The sequence below is a fragment of the Pelodiscus sinensis genome, chromosome 5 (assembly GCF_049634645.1).
Source record: "Pelodiscus sinensis isolate JC-2024 chromosome 5, ASM4963464v1, whole genome shotgun sequence".
NCBI classification, from domain to species: domain Eukaryota; kingdom Metazoa; phylum Chordata; order Testudines; family Trionychidae; genus Pelodiscus; species Pelodiscus sinensis.
The window spans coordinates 113,103,109-113,117,619 of record NC_134715.1 but is presented as its reverse complement, the minus strand read 5'-3'; the positions used below and the strand labels follow the sequence as shown (position 1 = coordinate 113,117,619).

General features: G+C 44.3%; 1 protein-coding gene and 1 long non-coding RNA gene across 8 annotated transcripts in view; one reads left to right on the top strand and one right to left on the bottom strand.

Moving 5' to 3' along the window:
• SORCS2 (sortilin related VPS10 domain containing receptor 2) overlaps positions 1–14,511 on the bottom strand; it is a 929,896-nt gene that overhangs the window by 693,268 nt on the left and 222,117 nt on the right. The gene's annotated exons all lie outside the window — the stretch shown is intronic.
• LOC106732360 (uncharacterized) overlaps positions 1–14,511 on the top strand; it is a 55,535-nt gene that overhangs the window by 2,507 nt on the left and 38,517 nt on the right. The window contains exon 2 of the long non-coding RNA XR_012904394.1: positions 4,717–4,787. This is a non-coding gene — a long non-coding RNA (uncharacterized LOC106732360). The remainder of the gene's footprint in view (positions 1–4,716; positions 4,788–14,511) is intronic.

Below are 14,511 nucleotides of genomic sequence, written 5' to 3'. Positions count from 1 at the left end.
AAAAGTTGTCAATGAAAATGTCTGCAATGTGTGTCAGATCTCTCAAGGGGCTGTAAGGTAGAGCAAGTTAATCTTGCTCCCACACTAGGACATGTGATCTCACACCAGAGCAAAGCCTCCGCCCCAACTATTTTAAAATGGGAAAATATGGCATGAACTGGGAGGGAGACACAAGATTCAAAATTGCAAAGTGTGCCTTTGGTTAAATAGGTACTGTACAGAGATAAAGGACCATGAAGGAAATAACTAGACTTTAGATCCAAAGCGTTGCACAAGCTGGATTCAGTTGACAATGACTCTTTTAGATGTGAAATATTTCATTCATATTTTACATAACTACATGAGTAATGAACAGATGGTTTTGCAATTTGCACACCTTAGTGAAGCATGAAATGATGTACTGACAGGTAAGAGAAGGAAGGTTTGAAGCAGGTGTTGCCAGATAGGATGGCATACAGAACATCAAAATCTAAGGTACAAAATATTTAAAAGAAATCTGCTCTTAGAAATGAATTGGAATTTTCCAGAATATGGAAAAATGATAACAGGCACAAGGGATTTAGGTGAATTATGTTTGAAATGCACATAGGCTTGCATGTTCTCCTTAACAGCGCAAGACAGAGAATGGTAATCCATCTATGTGTGACCTCCAAGCTTGACTACTAGAATGCACTATACACCAGGCTGAAAACTAGAGGTCTGCACACACTGCAGCTGGTACAGCATGCCGTTCACCATGCATTAGTGAAACAGGCTATTGTAAACATTTCATGCAAGCATTCCTGTCACTACAATGGCTTCCCACAGAACAGCAACTCAAAGGTCCTAATCTTCTAGCCAACCATACAAGTATTTGGCAGTTTCCCAATTCTTCTCAATGGGGTGCTGCAATACTTCATTGTGGCCAACATGTGATGCTGTGAAATACTATAAATTAGCTTCACCCTCACTGCTTTTGATTGGCTATGTGTGTATATGTCCACAGATAAGCACTGCTGGCTTCTCATGGAGCAAATCAACAAAACTTAAAACACAAAAACAAAAAACACTCCACTGGGGTAAGAAGCCCAGGTGTCTACTTTTGGTAATGTAAAGGAAAGAGAAAGGAGAGCTTTTTTTCATTTGGTTTTTCATTCCCTATCTTACCCTGTGGAGTGCTGCCTCAGATAAGGTTTAGAAGGGGCTTTAAAATTATGATACTCTTTGTTATTAACCCTTTTATGCTCTCTCTCTCTCTTTGGGCTGTCTTTCATCACCAGTGGTAGATAACCCTGCCACAGTGAACACACAAGGAGATGAAAATTCATATGCTCAGTAGAGAAGATCTTAGATTATACAGTAAGCCTTCAGGCAACTTTAGAGCAGTTGCTTAAATCAGTACAAGGCACTACTAGCTCTACTGGAGAGTGTGTGCTTAGTGCAGGTTTCAGCTTATGTATATTGTATGTGAAATTTTGAGTTTACAAACCAACTCCTGGAGTGCATTTTGTTAGTTTGAGTGCCAATAGCTAATCTAGATGTTTATTGAACATAAATTTAACATCTCTTTCTATTTAATGTTATTCTCATGGACAGAACCAATGAAAACTTCCTGTGAAAAGGGCATTTGTAGTTGTAAAGAAGTTGTAACATGTCTCACATCTGTCTTTTCTAAGGCCCGTTTAATTTAGCTTTGGAAAAGTAAAATGAGGAATGAATGGAATTTACACATATTCCAGCTTTGAACATGAGTCATCTTCTTATTGGGACTAGAAGAAACACTTTATCCAAAGAGATATTTGTTTTGAATTTGGGAGATTAGAGAGGGTTTTTTTTGGAAGCCTATTACCTACCCCATAAAACATAGCCATACAACGTGTCCACAAAAGCTCATGATACCGTCTACATATTTTGTTAGTCTGTAAGGCGCTGCTAAGCCATTCATTGTTTAAGTTTTTCCAGTTACAGACTAACTTGGCTACCCCTCTGAAGCTTTTGAGCAATAATAGGGTGGGGAGGTTTTTTTCAAATCAGGATTAGCATCAAAACAGTATAGTTTTGTAGTGATTTTCATGCAAAGAATCATATTTTACATTGATAAAAATAATAATTATTTGCACTTGTATACCTCCTCCTATCCAAGAATCTCAAAATGCTTTACAATCATTACATAGTCCTTTCAACATAGGACTGTGAAATAGGTAAGGAATATATAGGGAATATTTATCCTCTCTTCGTACTCCATTCTCCTAGGTTTATATAGTTCAGGACAGGAAGAAAAAGATATATTGTCCAATTGACACTAGAGAAGGCCTCCTCAAGTACTTTTTCCATACTGCCCCTTCAGGAAAGATTTAATTCAATTACAGGCAGTCCCTGGGTTACGTACAAGATAGGGACTGTAGGTTTGTTCTTAAGTTGAATCTGTATGTAAGTCGGATCTGGCGTCAGCCGCTGCTGAAACTGATCAGTTTCAACCACGGCTGAATCTGGAAGCCAGTTCTGATTTACATACAGATTCAGCTTAAGAAACCCAGGTGTCCCCAACTCAGCTGCTGCTGAAACTGATCAGCGGCTGATTCCAGGAAGCCTGGGGCAGAGCAACTCTGCCTCGGGCTTCCTGTAGTCAGCCGCTGGTCAGTTTCAGCAGCGGCTGACTTGGGGACGCCTGGGGCAGAGCAGCTGGGGTGCTGCTGGGTTGCTCCGGAGCGGCACTGCGGGACCAACCCGGCAGCCCCCAGCTGCTCTACCCCAGGGGTAGACAAGGAAAGCCTGGTCTGCTGGAGGGGGGGCACTAGCTGCACCCCCCCTCCCCCCAGCAGACCAGGGAGACGGGGGTGGCGGGACCGCCCAAGTCCTCCACGGCTTTGCTCCGTCTCCCTGGTCTGCTGACCTGGGAGACGCGGAGCAAAGCCGCAGAGCACGCGGGCAGCGGGACAGTCCAGGCGCGCCGCAGCTGTCCCACTGCTGGCGTGCTCCGAGGCTTTGCTCCCCATCTCCCTGGTCTGCTGGTCAGACCAGGGAGACGGGGAGTAATGCCGCGGAGCATGCCCACAGCGGGACAGCCCAAGCGCGCTTGAGTTGTCCCCCTGCGGGAGTGCTCCGCGGCTTTGCTCCCCGTCTCCCTGGTCTGCAGGGAGACAGGGAGCAAAGCCTTGGAGCACGCCCGCAGCGGGACAGCCCAGGCGCGCTTGGGCTGTCCCGCTGCGGACGTGCTCTGCGGCTTTGCTCGCCATTTCCCTGGTCTGCTGGTCGGGAGACGGGGAGCAAAGCCGCGGAGCACGCCCGCAGGGGGACAGCCCAAGCGCGCCTGGGCTGTCCCTGGCGTGCTCCAAGGCTTTGCTCCCCGTCTCCCTGGTCTGCAGGGAGACAGGGAGCAAAGCCTTGGAGCACGCCCGCAGCGGGACAGCCCAGGCGCGCTTGGGCTGTCCCGCTGCGGACGTGCTCTGCGGCTTTGCTCGCCATTTCCCTGGTCTGCTGGTCGGGAGACGGGGAGCAAAGCCGCGGAGCACGCCCGCAGGGGGACAGCCCAAGCGCGCCTGGGCTGTCCCTGGCGTGCTCCAAGGCTTTGCTCCCCGTCTCCCTGGAGACCAGGGAGACGGGGAGTAGCTTTTCTCGCCCCAGAGGACGGGGGTGGCGGACCGCGGCGCATATGGGCGTCCCGCCACTCCCGTCCTCCGGGGCGAGAAAAGCCCCGTTCGTAACTGCGGATCCGACATAAGTCGGATCCGCATAACTCGGGGACTGCCTGTAATGTGCAAGGCAACCTCCTTTTCGTTCTAAGCTCTCCTCTGCAAATCCAGTCAATGACACTGTTGTCAGCTCTTGCAATGTTACCAGGAATCTTACAATATTTAGTGATGATCTTGATCCTTCAAGCTCCTGGAGTCATGTGATCATTGACATTCTCAACTTTAATAAAAAATAAAAAATAGTAAGTTTCTAGTCCTTCTGGTTGCAGAGAAAAGCTTGAAAACACAATCCAAGTATCCAGTAAAGACTCAAAAGCCATAAAACAAATACAAAGAAGCCAGTATGCAACATCTCTCATGATTTTTGTGGCCTGGCTCAGAGTTGAAGACTTGTATGAGCACTATTGCAATGCTAATTGACCATGCAAAAACTCCTGACTCACAGACAAATAAAATATTTTAATAATAAAAGTAACAAAAAAGCTCAGGAGAATAAATAACTTTAACCTCTCTCTCTAGTTTTAACATTTTTTATTACTAGAAGATTTACCTGGCATTGCTCAGGTCCTCAACTCAATTTTTGTTCTTGGAAAATAAAATGAAAATGTACATGCTTCATTTGAATGATTGTGCCGGGGTGGGGCTATGGATGCAGGCTGCCCCAGTGAGAAAGGACTATCCTAGCCCTCTCTCGCTGCAGCATATTGGGATCAGGTGAGATGTGCTTCCTTATGTTTCTGCAGTTCCAGTCGGCACAAATGGGAGAGGTCATGGAAGGGCCACAAGTCCCCTGCCAGTGGCAGCTCCAAGGGCAGCTCGAGTTTGGGTGTAATGGCTGAGGAGCAGGCATCTCCTCCCATGGACAGCCCTGTGGGGAAGGCACAGCCCCCCGCCAACCCACAATGGTGCTGGGCCAGTGGGCAGAGGTGGCACTCTGCAAGCCTGCTCTGAATCCCTGCCCACCCTCAGCCCTCTCAATAGTCTCTCAGTTATGCCAGTTTTGAGGACTGTACTTTACTTGGTATTTCTGTCTCTCTTCTGGTAGGTTTTATAAGAAGCGATGAGTTGCAGCTCCAGTGGACACCACCGGGGAAGGAGTGCGTGCCCCTGGCTGGGGTAGGTCCAGGTTTGTCTGCCCCCTGCACTCCCCAGATTGAGTGAGGAATGCAGCAAACTGTGCACTTGTCCCTTGCTCCCTGACAAAGGAGAACAGCCATCAATGTCACCTGGGGGGCAGGAAGCTCAGGGTTGAGGCAGTCCAAGATGAGGAAGAGGGCATGTTTCCCAGCCAGCCTCTTTCACGTACCTGGTGATTCTGTCTCTGTTCTGTGTGGTTTTATGACGAGCAATCCCATTCCAGGCACATCCCATTTTCCTGACACAACCAAACCCTTATCTTGCTTTTAAGTTATGATCAGAGGAAACTGTATATCGAATTTGGTGATCTTAGCTCTTACTGTTTAGGAGGAGTTCTTGAACATGCAGAAGGAGGAACAGAGAGACAAACCCTTCAATATATAGTAGATTTGTATTACAGTAATCAAGGATCAGGGTTCTAATAGGGGGTTGTGGTATAGATAAATAATAAAAAGACAACATCTGCCCCAAGCAGAGCTCACAATCTCTCAGCAAGAAGCTGTGCCTGGCAAGGGGTGGGTATTCCTCCTGCTTTTACACACCTCTAGGATGTTTCCCAAATGAACAGGCTCTCTACTAAAATCAATGGCTCTATGCTTGTGAGTGAGATGAGAATCAAACCTGTTGCCTGCCTGTAAAGTACCATACGCACCAATAGTACCATCTACATGGTAATAAATGACTTAGGTGAACAGAATGCAATTGCCTACGTTGCAGCTTGACCAGGTTTAACACTCCTTTTCTTACTAAATCCGCTATGAGACCTTTGTTTACTCTAATTAGTCAGTCTCTTGGTTTGATTAATGGGTTCAGTACGGACTCAGAGGGGAGACTGCCATTTATTAAATGATCACATCTATTTGCAAAGAAAAGGTTTGAAAACTGAGGGGAGGGTTCACATACTCAGTGATCCAAAGTTAACCATGACAGCAACACTCTTTAGTATTCCTGCACTGCTCCCCCAGCTACTGTCCCTTAGTCAATAAACTGATTTTCTACTGGGGAATTCTCCATTCCGTAAGTACTTTTATACCATCTGACCCCCATAATCCTTTTGCTCTGAAAGAGACAGATTGCTACTTCTGCTTTTTACCATACTGAAGCAGCATAAGGAAAACTAAGTGAACTACCGGAAAAAGAAATTGAAAAGGATAGTGAAAATACCCATAGGAAGGGAGGGTTTTGCACAGTGGCTGGAACAGTCTCTTTAAAAGAAAAGAGTTCGATCCATTTACGTGAAACAGGCAGTGAAAAATACCATAGAGCCAGAAATTTAAAGAAACACTATGACTAAACCAGCATTGTCCAGTCCTAACTGAAGGTGCAGTGGGGAATGCTAATTGTAAATGTGGCTAACTGAAAAGCCAGATAGCTAAGGCAGTCCTGAGTCATGGTCAAGAGCGTGCATTTGGCTAAAGAGCCAGCAAGTCAATCTGAATGGTCAGAAACTGTCCCAGGCAACCGTCAGTGTTCTCACTGTAGTCAGTAGCTGGGAGATCCAATCCAAGGAGCCAGCAAGCAAGTCAGGAAGGCAAGTGTAGGTGTAAAGCTGACAGACAGAACCAAACCTGGGATCTCTGGAGCTCAGTGCATGAGCCTCTACAGCTTGAGCTAAAAGCCAGCTGGCTCTCAGCTAAGGCTGTAGACCACATTCAGTCTCTCTCTCTGTAAGTGTCACTACTACACAGGATAATGAACCACACACAGTAGGTGTGTGGGTTACACAGGCAAGGCAGTGGGTGACAGGGTAAGGTTCCACAAGGTAGTGAGTCGGCAACAGCCAAGAATGAATGGCCTGTTGCATAGATGGATAACTGGCCTGTAGAGCAGGAAGAGAAAGCCAATGAGAGTGCTGTGTGTCCAACCAGTTGGGGCTGGGTCATGGCTGTTGTGAGACCACAGGCACTGAGCACTCAGGCTCTTAATCGGGGTGGTGGTCAACATGTCATGATGCAGGTACTAGGGGCACTGTCTAAGGACCCAGCAGATGGTAATTCTGACACTAACATTAAGGTGTGGACTAATAATGCTTACCATGAAGAGTCCTGAGCATGCAGGGGCTGAGAGCCTTAGATTCCATTAGCATCCATTGGTGCTGAGGATTCTCAGTACCTTTCAGGATCAAGCCCTAACTGATGAAGCCTCACAGCATCACCTTGAGGCCTGTATTACTATTCCAATTAACCACAAGGAAACCAAGGGAAAAGGGACCCAGTTCTCAAAAGTGATTAGTTCCCCTGACTTCCCTGAGCATCCTGGGTGCTCAGCACCTTTGAAGGCCAAGCACAGCCATATTCAGGCTAAGACTTGCAATCCTGACGTGCCTCTATTTGTGTTTAGGTGACAAAATAAAAAGACCTAAATTGTAGAGCTCTGGATGCTCATAATGAACTGAAGGGAATTGTGCATTCACCTCTGAAAATCAGGTCGCTTATGTAAACATCTGACTGTGGACACAGACACTCTGTATTGAAAATTTTGGTTTAAGTGACATTTCCAAGGTCGGAGAGTGAGGCACTGTCAGGCCGAGGATTTGAATGTCAGTTTCTTACTCCCACCTCTACAAGCCAGCCTCCTGCTCTTATGAAAAATGAACCAAAGAGGGGGAAAAACTGATTTTGAACCAGTATCTATCAATTCAGTTTATCCAGTTCTGCCCTGAAGGAACTAAACTTCTCCATTTTCCTTCTCCCAAATACTGTTACAAGCATTACCGTATCATTTCAGCAGGCTGCACCTGTTCTTGACAATGTCACCCTCCAACCATGCGAAGATTGGGAACTGGCTATTAAGCCCTCAAAGTATAAAAACAAAATTGAATCGGAATGGATTGAACCACACTCCAAAGAACAGAGACAGGTGGCAAAGGCATGCTGCTCTGAGGAATCCTATCAGACACCGCTGGTGGCATTGTGGCTTTTACTGACTGACTGCCATTTCAGGCTATCCATTCAAATTGATTTTCCTTACATATTAAGAGAGGTCTTGTTTGGTTTGCTTCTAACAGGATGCTGAAAATGGCCACCCTCACAAGCCTTTGTGCTGAGAGAGTCAGCATGCTTGTTAAATATGAAAACCAGGGATTTCTTCAGCTCCTTCAAACCTTAGTTATCTTACACATTTTACAGCAGGATCACCATTTCCCACCCACACATTTAATGCAGAAATGTCTAGAGTAAAAACCCGTCCTTGCTCTATCACTTTATTTCCATAGAGGGGAAAAGAAATTGGGTTTCCAAGCAGCTCATCATCTAAACGCTGTAGCCAAAAATATTTACTGAAATAAGTTCTCACTTGTATGGCTTCTTGGAGATCACATTATCTCACCTCATTGAGACTCTCAAAAGCAGCGGATCCTGTGAAAGGTAAAAGCTAAAACAGAGAGCCTTCTGGTTGCAAGTTGCTTCATTTTGACTAACTTAAAGAGTGTTGTCTGCTAGCGCCAGCTCATGGTGATCCCATCAGTGCTTGTACTTACAGCTCTCAGCAGCAACTGGTACTAATAGAAGATTAATTGTGTGGGAGTGTGGTAAATACCTTGAGTCTCGCAGTAGTTAGACACAAAGGGACAAATGTCGTTCAGTTGTACCAGAGAAACGGAGAGCAAAATCTGACCCAAAAGAATCTGATTTGGTTCTCATTCACAGTACTGTAAATCACAAGCAACCAACGGATGCACCGTTAGTGTAAACCAGGGGTGGGCAATAATTTTTGCCCGGGGGCCACTTCAAAAATTTTTGAAGTAGCCCCAGGCCACCCTGGAAGGGGTGGGGCCTAAACAAGAATTGCAGGGATACCCCACCTCCAGACCATAATTAGTCTGGGGGTGGAGGAGTCCCTTTGCCCCCCCCCCCTTCTCACTAGGCACCCATGCCCTGGAAGAGGCTTGGCATGCTCCCACACCCATAGGCCAATCAGGGCCTGAGGGCGGGGGAAGGCCCAAAGCCTCCTCCCGCCCTGGGATGAGCACATGGCACTTTGAAGAGTTGCAGACTCCTCGCAGGGCTGGGGCAGGGCGAAGGAAGCTTCACGCAGCTCCCCCTGCTCCAAGGCCCTGATTGGCCTGGGGGTGGGGGAGAGCACGAAGCCTCCTCCGCTCTCCCCTCCCCCCTCTCCTGAGAGCAGCACGTGCTGCTCCCAGGGTAGGAGGAGGCTTCGTGCCTCCCCCCAGCCAATTAAGGCCTGGCGGTGGGGGAGCAGCAGGGCCGCTGCAGGCCAGATGCATCTGCTTGGTGGGCCGGATCCAGCCTGCGGAGGCTCTTTTGCCCACCCCTGGTGTAAAACACAAAAATCAGGCAGAGAGTCCAGAGGTGAGGGATTTGGCAATTGCTGAGTCTTGACTCCCTACGTGTATTCTTGCCATATTATGAATGCACCAGATGTAAACCATGGCCTTCTCCGGCCATCCCAATATCCTTGTTCAAAAGTGGATGGGATGGACAATATTTTCAAAACTGGATACATAAACTATCCCCCCAATCAGACACCTACATCAACATGGCTTGATTTGTATGGGTGCGGGACACCCGCTGACTGACTCTGAGCCACAGATGCTCACTATTTCTGAAAAAAATCAGGCCACACAGCACAGACGTACAAATAAAAACCCACTGCGGTAAGGCTTAGAGCCCAGGCTCAGACGTGAAAGGCTCATACTACAGCAGTAAAAATAGCAGTGTAGATGTTTCTGCACAGGCTGGAGTTGGGGCTCTGAGACCAACCCTCCCCACCAGGTTAAAAGCCCAAGCCCCAGCCCAAGTGAAAATCACTTCACTGCTATGATTAGTGCCAGCTCTGTGGCTCACTGCAATGGGTTTGGTTTGCTGGTGATGGCTTGCCATGTAGACAGACTCCTGCACCAAACTCTATATCCCTAAATGTAAGCTACAAGTTGTAACATTTTGTCCTTTGTAAGTAAATTAGGTTAGGATACAGTATCCTGGGTGCACTCATTTTCTCTAGGAGCTTCTACTGAAGAGCTTCTACTGATGAAAGCTAATTCTTTCAGAGTAGGGATGTGAATATTTAACCAATTAACTGGTTAACTGATAAGCCTTACCTGTTAAGGTTAACCGGTGGGGGCTGAAGCAGCCCCCTACCTGCCACAAGTAGGGGGCTGCTCCAGCTGACCGGGGGCACTGTGGACAGAGGCTGCTCCCACTCAGCTGGGGCAGCCCCTACTGCAGTGGGCCTGAATGCCCCACAAGCAGGCAGACAGGCCTACAATAATAATGTTCCGGGAATCCCATTGGGATTTAGTTTAGATCAGAGTCTGACACACACTGCATTTCTTTTCAGTACTAAGAGGAGGTGTTTTATTTTTAGACTGCCCACAGATAATTAAGGTCCAAATTTTAGAAAGTCCAGATTTAGAGTGTTTCCATTTCTGGTTAATAACAAAGATTTGGGCTGTAATTATGTGCGTGCTGCAGAATTTGCCCCCATTTCCTCTCATTCATGGCAGCAGGTTGCATGATTTGGAGCTGAAGATTACATTAGAGGGATGCTGTGCCACTTTTCTGCTCAACAACAGCAAAATGTTAGTAAATAATGGCTTTCTTGGCTATCTAAACAGTTATGTTATTATAACAGGGTGTGGGGGGGGGAGTGTGGTGGTGAGGGAAATGGTCCAATCTCATTTGTTATGAATGGTTCACCTCTGCCAAAGGCAATCATCATTGAGAAAGCATGAATCCTTAAACACAGTGAAAATTGGAAAGACTGAATGCCCTCAGGGAACTGATAATGGGATACAGAGCTTTTCACCTCTGGGTCACTGGCTCAGATCTGCCTCAGCAATAATCAGAATATAGTGCCAGAGCCTCAGCTAGTGTAAATGGAATCTGAAAATCTGGCTCAGTATCATCAACATTCAGTGGCCTATGAAAAATACATTGAATCTCTCAGTCCAGTTCCACACACAAAAGAGGCATTAACTTTTGCACCCATTAAGATGGTTTCTAAACATCATATCAACAAAGTATGGGGCAAGTATGCGGTTCCAGTACAAAACCAAACATCTGCATTTTCCAGTGTTTTTACTGCATTACTGTCCCCAGTACTAACTACATTTTAAAATGAACGGGGGTGGAGGGAAGAGGTATGAGGGATTATAAAATACTAAGGAATTGATCTGTTAGTTTATAGAAAGCACTTAGAACTTTAGTTATGGACGTGCTATAAAAATCTGGATGGATTAGGAAGAAGCAAACAGGCATAAAGGAGTTGAAAGAATACACTTTTCCCAATTGCACCAACCAGTGTTATTGATCCAGGGGCCTTGTGCCTAAGACCATACCACATAAAGTAATTTAAAATGCAGTAAAAACACTGAAATAAAAGACCACATTCTAAAACCACAGCAAATGAAACCAGCCAAGTAGGTCTAGAGAAGAGATGGGGAGAGGAAAAGTCAAGCTAAGAAAATAAATACTGGCACAACAGTGGACAAAGTAAAAGTCACCACTGGATTAGTGAGATTTCTTGAGGTATTTTTTTGCAATGGAGAAAGATGGAATGAGTTTGACACTTTGGGTTCTACAGTTGAAAAGTGACAGTGATTTAGGGCCTGTTGCAGTCCTCAGTGAAGTCTCTCTATTGATGGTAGTGGACACTATCGCAGCCCATAGTGGTTTAAGGCCTGTCCCAACTCCCACAGATGAAGTCAAACAGAGTGTCTCCACTGGCTAGATATAATGGGAGTTGGACTGGGCCTTTTAGATGGAATGAAGTGACATCAGTTGAACTACATCACTGATGGAAGGCTCAAGGTGGAGGTTCTTAAAACATCTAGACTTCAATTCCCCAGTTTGCTCAAAAGCCTTACTAATATCAAGATTTCTCACATTTACTAATTCCCTCTCCTCATCCACCAGGCCAGTTATCCTGTCAAAGGAAGTTTATTTTATTGGCATGATTTCTTCTTGGCAAATCCATGCTACCTACTGCTTATGACCCTGTTATCCTCTATGAGTACTTCTAGACTGTGGTGCTATTTTGGGATACCAGAGTATCCCAAAATAGCTACTCTGTGTCTTTTAAACTAGCCCATTATTTAAAAATAAATTTCAAAATAATGGGCTCACTATTCCTACTTCCCTGTAAACCTTGTTCTACGAGAGTTAAGGGACATTTCAGAATAGCAGTTTATTTAGAAATTTGGTGCTGTGTAGACAGTGCCAAATTTTGAAATAACCTATTTTGAAATTAGATAGAAATAAGATATGCAATTTGCATAGCTCAAATTGCGTATCTTATTCTGAGTTATGAGTGCAGGGTAGATGCACCCTAAGTGTTTACAAACTTATTGTTTAATAATTTGTTTCATTATCTTTTCAGGTACCAAAGTTAGGCTGACTGGTCTATAATTTCCCAGGTCCTCTTTGTTCTGCTTTTTAAAGCTAGATTCTATGTTTGCCCTTCTCTAGTCCTCTGGGATGTGACCCATCTTCCATGAGTTCTCAAAGATAATTGCTAATAGTTCTGTGATTGCATCAGTTAGTATCTAAATTAAGTATCTAAGATGAATTTCACCAGATCCTGCTGACTTCAATGCATCTAACTTACCTAAATATTCTTTAATCTGTTCTTTCCCAATTTGTTTTACATTCCTTCCCCTTGTGTTGAGTAATTGGTCACCATTACTTTTTTACTGACAACTAAAGCAAATTAGGCATTAAACACCTTAGCCTTCTTGATACCATCAATTATTAGCTCTACTTCCCCAATACGTGGAGGACCTACACTTTCCTTCCCCCTTTCTCTTGCTCCCCATACAATTCAAGAACCTCTTCCTATTGCCTTTTACATTCCTTGCTAGGTATAACTCATTTGTGTCATAGCCTCTCTAATTTTGTCCATGCATGATTGTGCTATTCTTTTGTACTCCTCCTTAATAACTTGCATTGTTTAATTTGTGCTAGGGCAGAGCCTCAGTGCCCTTAGGTCAGCAGTTCATAGCTCAGGTATCTCTGGGCTTGTTGCATCACTTATGAGTGTTAAACAATTGCTGGAGCTCTGACACCTAAATGTACCCTGGCACCTCTTTCATTACAAATTAAGCACTGGTAATTTGCCCATATTCCCACTTTTTGTAAGATTCCAACTTTGCTTACTTGATACATTGGAATCCATTAAATGAACTGTTGTAATTCTCACTGTCCCCAGAAATCAAACTACAATGTGCTGAAGCAATCAATAATGATATCAGCCTCAGATTTACAAGTGGAGATTGTCTCTCCCTCTCTTCCAAACCACAATGCATACATCTAATACTATTAACAGTGCACAACTGTTCTCCTACCTTTCTAAATTTGCACTTTGAAATCACACTCTGATTATGCAATAAACTATAGGAAGCAGTATACAGGGACATTATATTAGCCACAATAGGCAGTATGATTTTGGTGAATTTACACTATGGATTAGGCAACATTAAAATATCTTAGTCTCGGTGACATTAACCACTTAACAGATACAATAGGCACCAATAAACCTCTGCTAGGTTGTCTTGTAGCTGTAAAATTTATTTTATAAATAGAAGTGATGGGAATAAAGTCAGTTCCTTGTTCTAACTAGGTGCACAGACATGGGTGTGGCCTCATAAGATGCTAATGGATCTTTCTAATTAGATGTCGGATTTTTAAATGAATTTGCTGATTAAGCAACATGGCACAACATGTCATGCTTTTCTGATCTATACAGCACAATTTGCCCCAAGGGGTGTTCGGAGAAAAAAAAGACAAGTTCAACATCAGTCACTCTGACCAACTTGTACTCCTTGAACTTTGTGCTATTTATACATTGAGATGTCTAAGACATGAAATAGCTTCTGGGGAAACTTGTTGGACAGAACAAATGTGTCTCTTTAACTGATTCCTTTCCAATTGTTTTTGGTTTAGAGGACTCCACTTGCCCATGTTAATTATTCTGTCTCACTCCTATAATCTCTCTGAAAATAGAAAGCTTTTCCTAGTAAAATTTAAGGGTTTCTTTTGTGGGAGATTTGGGGGTTTTTTTAATCTGCTTTTGCATGAAGAACGTAACAGAAAAACTGAAACTCATGGGTCAAAATCTGTTTTCAGTGAGATCTGTACAATCTCTTATGAGACACTGAAGTTTACCCAAAAAATACTGGGAAAAACGTGGCCTCATGTCTTTCAGAAATTATTTAGAAGGGTTCTCACAAGAGCAATATGTTATAATGTGAACCAGGTCAAACCTCTCAGAAAAATCAAGCAGAATGATATGGAGAAGTAAATTAAAGTTTTGACAATGTCTTTTGCTAACCATGATGTTTTTGTAACTGATAACAGTAAGGATGGTTATAAGGCAATACGAATAGCAAATAATTTGATCTTGTTTGTAGCCTGCAAAAATATGATGGCTCTTTCCAAATTTTAACTTATTAAACTTCAAAATATTCCTATAAAACAGGTAAGAGAGAGAGAGAGAGAGAGAGAGAGAGAGAGAGAGTGTATTTCAGTTGGGGGAAACAGAAGCTGTTCACTATCAGTAATAGCCTAAAGTTTCAAAGTCATTAGGGACTTTGAATATCTCAGTTACTGAGTGCTCTGTTTGCAACATCTTAAAAAGGGACTGATTTTCAGAAACTGCTCACCATCTTCCCTTCAAATCCTTTCAAGATGTCATAAATTGGGCATCCAAAAACTGAGACCCCTAAAATCACTAGTGACTTGTGTAG